Source organism: Eriocheir sinensis, chromosome 43 (genome assembly GCF_024679095.1).
Source record: "Eriocheir sinensis breed Jianghai 21 chromosome 43, ASM2467909v1, whole genome shotgun sequence".
NCBI lineage: Eukaryota > Metazoa > Arthropoda > Malacostraca > Decapoda > Varunidae > Eriocheir > Eriocheir sinensis.
In genome coordinates, this window is record NC_066551.1 from 6578706 (window position 1) to 6586205 (window position 7500).

A 7500-nucleotide genomic window follows, 5' to 3' on the forward strand; every position below is an offset into this window, starting at 1 on the left:
GAGGGAAGGGGAGGGAAAGAAGGGGGAGAGGAAGGGGGGAGGGAGTGAAGGAAAAATATTGAGTGTTATGTGGGAGAGGATTGATGAGGAGATGGTGTGATGTTGGTATTGAAAGAGGAGGAGGAGGAGGAGGAGGAGGAAATAACGCGGCGTGAAGGAACTGCAAGGAGAAAAAAGAATGAAGAAAAAAATAATCGGTGTCGGAAATATCAAAAGAGCGAGATGATAATGATGATGGAGAGGAGCAAGAGGGAAGAGGAAGAGGAAAAGGAAATACGAGACAGATGAAGAGGAGGAATAAGAGGAAGAGCAACAAAAAGAGGAGGAGAAAGAATATGAGAGCTGAGACAAATGAAGAGGAAAGAGTAGAAGCAACAAGAGGAAAGAGAAGAGATAAGAGACAGAGGAAAAAAGAGGAAGAAAAAGAGCTACCAACAAGAGGAAGAACAAAAGGGGAAATAAGAAGCAGATAAAGAGGAGTAAGAGGAACAGCAACAAGAGGAGGAGGACGAAGAAAAGGAGGAGAGGAAGATAAAGAGGAGTAAGAGGAACAGCAACAAGAGGAGGAGGATGAAGAAAAGGAGGAGAGGAAGATTAAGAGGAGTAAGAGGAACAGCAACAAGAGGAAGGGGACGAAGAAAAGGAGGAGAGGAAGATTAAGAGGAGTAAGAGGAACAACAAGAGGAAGAAGACGAAGAAAAGGAGATATAAGAGGCAGATAAAGAAGAGTAAGAGTAACAACAAGAAGAAGAACATGAGAGACAAGACCCGGATCAAGAGGAGGAGTAAGAGGAACAACATCAAGAGGAAGAGGAATAACAAGAGGCAAAGAAAAAAAACAGGAGGCGAGTCAAGTAACGTATATATAAGCGGAACGGGAAGTGTAATAGTGGTGGAGGTGGTGGTGGTGATGGTAGTGGTGGTGATGGTGGTGGTAGTGGTGGTGATGGTGGTGGTAGTGGCTCTCCTCCTCCTCCTCCTTCATCGCCTCCCCGTTAGCCGGCGTGCCAATCACAGGGAACAATGGCGTGAGACTGTGGGAGCCGTGTGTCAGGTGTTGTGTGGCCGGGGGTGGGGGGTGGGGGGGTAGGGGGGGATGGTACAGACGCCCCACCCCTCCCCCCTCACCCACACACTCACCCATCCAGTCACCCCGTCAGGAAGTGTGTGAGTGTGTCGTGGGAGGCAGGAGGACGCACGCGGCAACATCACAAAGAAATAACATCAGTGACTCCTTCAATGTAGCCTCGTATAGGTCGGCGGTGTCCCAATCACACACACACACACACACACACGATCATTCTTGCGTTGGGAGTGGCTTCTTGTATCCCCAGAAAAAGACATAAGTAATAACAAAGAAATATTATCACTGGTCTTTTTTTTATCTATACTCGTGTACGTCGAGGGTGTAACAATCTTCACACACACACACACACACACACACACACACACTCAGTAAGTCTTGCGTTATATGACAAGCCTTGGGAGTGGTGGGTTTGGCATCTGCTGTAACGTTGCCCCAAAAGACGTTACTATTAATAAAACCACAAAGAAAAAGCGTAATTGCCTCCTCAGATATACGTGGGTAGGTCAAAGATGTTACATAAATCTCACACACACACAATTGATCACTCTTGCGTTGTGTATCATTAACCTGGGAGCGGAATTTACCTCTATAACCTCGGAAATATGTCAGGTGTTATGTCTACGAATTTATAGTGAGGTTGTTTCAGGTCGCGAGTGTGAGGGCCAAATGGGAAGGACCTCTCACACATTATTAGTTTTGGCGTCATTGCATTAGCCTAGGAATTAGCTTTGGGGTCATTGCATTAGCCTAGGAATTAGCTTTGGGGTCATTACATTAGCCTAGGAATTAGCTTTGGGGTCATTGCATTAGCCTAGGCATTAGCTTTGGCGTCATTGCATTAGCCTAGGATTTTGGCTTTGGGGTCATTGCATTAGCCTAGGAATTAGCTTTGGGGTCATTGCATTAGCCTAGGAATTAGCTTTGGGGTCATTGCATTAGCCTAGGAATTAGCTTTGGCGTCATTGCATTAGCCTTGGAATTAGCTTTGGCGTCATTGCATTAGCCTAGGAATTAGCTTTGGGGTCATTGCATTAGCCTAGGAATTAGCTTTGGGGTCATTGCATTAGCCTAGGAATTAGCTTTGGGGTCATTGCAAAAGCCTAGGAATTAGCTTTGGGGTCATTGCATTAGCCTAGGAATTAGCTTTGGCGTCATTGCATTAGCCTAGGAATTAGCTTTGGGGTCATTGCATTAGCCTAGGAATAGATTTTACACCTGTAGTCTAGGAAAGAGATTAGGTGTTATTTAGTTTGGTAGCCTCAGAAAGCGAGTGTAAGGGAGAGGTGTGGGTCAAACATCAAGGCAAGGTAAAGTTGGTGGCATAAGCTAAAACTACGCGTGACCTCCGTGCTTATCTTCGTCACATTAACCGTTGAGCTTGTAGAGAGAATAGCCTAGGTAAGAGCAATCAGATTTTTTGTTTTTATTTTGGTCGTCTTAGGTAGCGAGTGGAAGAGGGGATGAAGGTTAAAGATGAACGACCTTCTTTGATTCACACATTTGGTAGTTCTTCCGTTACATCCACAGCCTATAGGCATAAAATTTACATATGTAGCCTATTATAGGTAAGAACATTCAGGTGTTGGCTCGGTAGCATGATGTAGCAAGTGGAAAGGAAGGGGAAGGGTTAAACAGAGACTACCTCCTCCTCTTCCTCTACTTCCTTTTCCTCCTCCTCCTCCTCCTTTTTCTTCTCCTTTTCCTTCTTCTCTTTCTTCTTCTTCTTCTTCTACTTCTCCTCCTATTCCTCCTCCTCCTCCTTTTACGTCTCATTTCTTCTTCTTCTTCTTCTTCTACTCCTCCTCCTATTCCTCCTCCTCCTCCTCCTCCTCCTTTTACGTCTCATTTCTTCTCCTTTTCCTTCTTCTTCTTCTTCTTCTTCTTCTTCTTCTTCTTCTTCTTCTACTTCTCCTATTCCTCCTCCTCTTTTTACGTCTCATTTCTTCTCCTATTCCTCCTCCTCCTCTTTTTACGTCTCATTTCTTCTCCTTTTCCTTCTTCTTCTTCATCTTCTTCTTCTTCTTCTTCTTCTTCTTCTTCTTCCCCCCCTTCTCCTCCTCCTCCCCGACATCTCCCAGACATATTGAGTTACAGGAGCGTGCAGTGGAAGTAGTTAACCACATTCTGTCATCTGAGTCCCTTTTTTTCATTTTATCGATAGCCATCTGTGCCCCGTTAGATAATGTTGCATAGTATGTCGTCGTGTGTGTGTTGATAGTGTTGGGTATGTGTCTGGCACGCGGATGTAGTGTATGTGTGTAAGTATTTGTAGTGGTGACTGGTGAGTGTTGAGCCATGTGGGGTCGAAGTGGATTGTTAAGTGGATTGTTATGTTAATATGTTTGTTTTTTGTTGTGTGTTTGTGTGTGAGTGGATATAGTAAATGCTGCGTGGTAATGATCCTGCTCTTTGTCTTTGTTCTTATCGTTGTTGTTCTTGTTCTAGTTCATGTTCTTGTGCTTGTTCTTATTGTTCTTGTTCATCGCGTTCACCGTTGTCGTCGTTCTTTTTCCTCTTCCTCTACTTCTTCCTCTTCCTTGCACCGTTTTCCTCCTCCTCCTCCTACTACTACTACTCCTCCTCCTCCTCGTTGTACCGTTTTCCGCGATGCGCATCATCACACACATAACAAAAAAATAAATAAAATAAAATAAAATAATAATAATGATAATAATAATGACGGAAAAGGATAATGACGAAAATTAATAATTAAAGAAATTATTAACCTGTATTTCATCTGTACCACCAAGAGTAATAAATCCATAATATCTACAGTATATCCTGACCTTAAAAGAGAATGTTGAAGATTTTTTCTTTTTGTAGTCTATAACGGTATACCATCCCCTTGAAGGTAAAGAAAACATTTGTAGCCTATTACTGAATGTTGCCCCTTGAAGAAAATTACGTCACGCATTACAGGAAACTTGCCCCCTCATATCCCTCACTAACACCCTCTCTCTCTCTCTCCCCCACGGCAGGAGCAGCAACAGCAGGAGTCCTACGCCGCGGCAGCCCTCGCAGCGCACGCCAAGGTGGGTAGGACGCGCGGGGTGCCTCCTTCTCACTGGGGGCATACAGATAAGGGACCAGATAAACAACTACACCAGAGCAATGATTAAGGAACCCACATCATTCACCCCAATTATCTTTCCTCTTCCCCCTTCTTCTTCTTCTTCCGCAGCATTATTATCCCGTTTCTATATGGGGTCGCTGTTCTTGATGAGTCTCCTCCATCTAACCCTGTCCTCCGCCACTTCAAGGTCCAAGCTCTTCTCCCTGCCGTCCGCCACAATACAGTCCTTCCATCTCGTCCTGGGTCTTCCTCTCTTCCTTCTGCCACCCACTTCCAAGTCCATTATCTGCCTTTCACAACTCCTTTCCTCTCTCCTCTTGACATGACCAAACCATCTCAGTCTCGCTTCCTGCACCTTCTTACCCCTTACCCTATCTTTCCTCTTCCCCATACCCTATACTTTCTCCACTAGCCCACCCACTTCCTCTTCCTGCTATACCCTTGATAAAAAATAAAATAAATAAGTAAATAGTGCTGTTGTTGCTATTTTGGGCGCCACCTCAGTGCTCTCTTTGCTTTATTTTCCTTTTCGTATTTATCCCCTTCTTATATTTCCTTCTATTTTTTCTATTTCTTATTTTACCTTTCATATTTTTTTCGGTTTGATATATCGTCTTCCCTTCCTTCTCTCCGTTATGTTTCTTGGGTAATACGTTTTCTTTGTTTTTTCTCTATTTTTGTGTTTTATGGGGTTGTTTACTTCTTCCTCTTGCGTCTTTTGGAGTATGTTTACCTGCATGTTTACCTGCCTGTTTTCTTGTGTGTATTTTAGAGATTCCTTGTGCTGATTTATGATGGTAATAATATTCCTTGCTCTTCTTACTTGACTCAGAATGCAAAACAGCAAAATAGGTGAAAGAAAAATAGTGAATGAATAAATGAATAAATAGATGGATAAACTGATTAATCAAATAATAAGCAAACAAATATGTTTTTTCAAGATTGTGTTCCTAACCGCATAGCATACTTCTTGTGTGAATCTCAAATCTAAAACTTGACTTTAATCCATTTCATCCTCCTCACACATCAACACGCAAACCTTGACTGTCATCCACTCATATATCCACTTGTAGAACTTAATCTACCATCTCGAACCTAAAACTTGACTCCAACCTCGAACCTCAAACTTGATTACCAGCTCCATGAAACTGAAAACTTTACCATCATCCATTAAAAAAAAAAAAAAAAACCCTCACCCATACACCCATTCACATATCACCTATTCACATCCTCACAATCACACAACCACACACAAAATCCTCATTACTTACTCTCGCTCAAACCACACATAAATACTTTCTCCCTCTCTTTCTCTCTCTTTCATAAATATTTTCTCACTCTCTTTCTCTCTCTTTCTCCTCCCATAGCTGCAGGCGTACAGACTCTCACAGCAACAGCAGCAACAGCAACAGCAGCGAATACAACAACACCTGCAACAACAGCTTCAGCAAAAGGTAAGAAAGGAATAGAGCTCCGTTATGCCCTCAACCTCCCTTCCTCTCCTCCCTTCCTCGCCTCCTCTCTTCCTCATTCTTCCTCCTCCTCCCTTTTTTGTCATTTCTCCATCTGGGCGACTTTTTCCCTTCTCCCACGAACCCATAAAAGTGAGATAAAGATAAGGACTGTGCGCTTTTTTATATACGCATTTTTTTTTTTTTGTTAGATTAGAAGATTACATAGCTGACATAATGGCTTCGGGGAATATCCTGTTAATGGGTTATATGGATTGTTCGTGATCATTCAATTGCCTAAAGGTATGTACGAGGAAGCTTGAGGTTGAGATATGTGTTAGTGGTGGTCAAGGAAAGTGAGTATTAAGTCGACGTTTGAGGATAATGAAATATTTATTGATGTGTTTTATGAGGTAATTATTCGTTTTACTGCCTCTATTTTTATATTTTCCCCTGTAGTTATTTTTATTATGGTTTTCTTTTTATTTTTTCGTAAGTATCGAGATTTTTTACTATTCTTTTCTTGCCTGTTCATATGTTTCCTCCCTTCTCCCCTTTTCAACCTTCCTGTCTTACCTCTTCTATCTTACCTCTTTATCCCTTTCTTCTTTAACCTTTACTTTTTTTATTCTCTTCTCAACCTTGCTTTATTCATGTCACTCTTCCTATTTTATCCTTTTTTTCTTTCTTTTCCCCTTTCTTCCCTTCTTCCTTTCCCAGCTTGCTATTCCTTCCATTCTTACCCTTTTTATCTTCCTTGTTCTCCCCTTTCTTTAATTTTTCTCCTTCCTTCTTTCCTTCCTTCTTGCCTTCCTCTATACATCTCTCCTTTACCTATCGATGCATTTCCACACCTTGTTACTAGGGGCCGTTTCACCTGGTACACCTGCCTCTAGTGCCCACACCTGTCTTCCCTCTTCACCAGGTGTTTGGCGAGCCAGGTATTTGCGTAACAGACCGAAAGGAAAGGGGAAGGGGTAGTGGAGGTGGTGGTAGTGGTGGTGATGAGGGTGAGAAGAAAAAATAGTGGTGGTGTTAGTGGTTTAGAAGTTGGTTTAATGGTTTGGTGGTCGTGACGGTGGTGGTGATGGTAGACGTGTTGGAGGATGGTGGTGGTGGTGGTGGTGGTGGTGATAAGGGAGATGGGTGTTGTGGGGGGGAGATGGAGGGTGTGGTGGTGCTGGCTGGTGGTGCTGAGGGAATGTAACCTGACGTGGTGGTGGCGGTGAATTTAATTAGAAGATTTCCATTTAACTATAACACTTTACCATTTCCTTCCTAAGACATCTTCCTTCCTTAGATTTTACGTTTCTTCCTCTATTCCTTTCTCTCTTAGTTTCCTTTTCCTTCTTTCCTTCCCTCCTTCCTTTCTCCCTTTCATCCTTCCGTTCTTTCTTGCTATTTTTCCTTCCTAAGACATCTTCCTTCCTTCGATTTTACCTTTTCTTTCTCTATTCCTTTCTCACTTTGTTTCTCTTTCCATCCTTCCTTAATTTCTTCCTTCCCTCCTTTCTTCCTCCCTTTCATCCTCTCGTTTTTTCTTGCTATTTTTTTCTTCCTTTCACATCTTCCTTCCTTAGATTTTACGTTTCTTCCTCTATTCCTTTCTCTCTTTGTTTCTCTTTCCATCCTTCCTTAATTTCTTCCTTCCTTCCTTTCTTCCTCCCTTTCATCCTCTCGTTTTTTCTTGCTATGTTTTTCTTCCTTTCACATCTTCCTTCCTTAGATTTTACGTTTCTTCCTCTATTCCTTTCTCTCTTAGTTTCCTTTTCCTTCTTTTCTTCCCTCCTTCCTTTCTCCCTTTCATCCTTCCGGTCTTTCTTGCTATTTTTTTCTACCTTACACATCTTCCTTCGGTTTTACCTTTCTCTCTCTATTCCTTTCTCTCT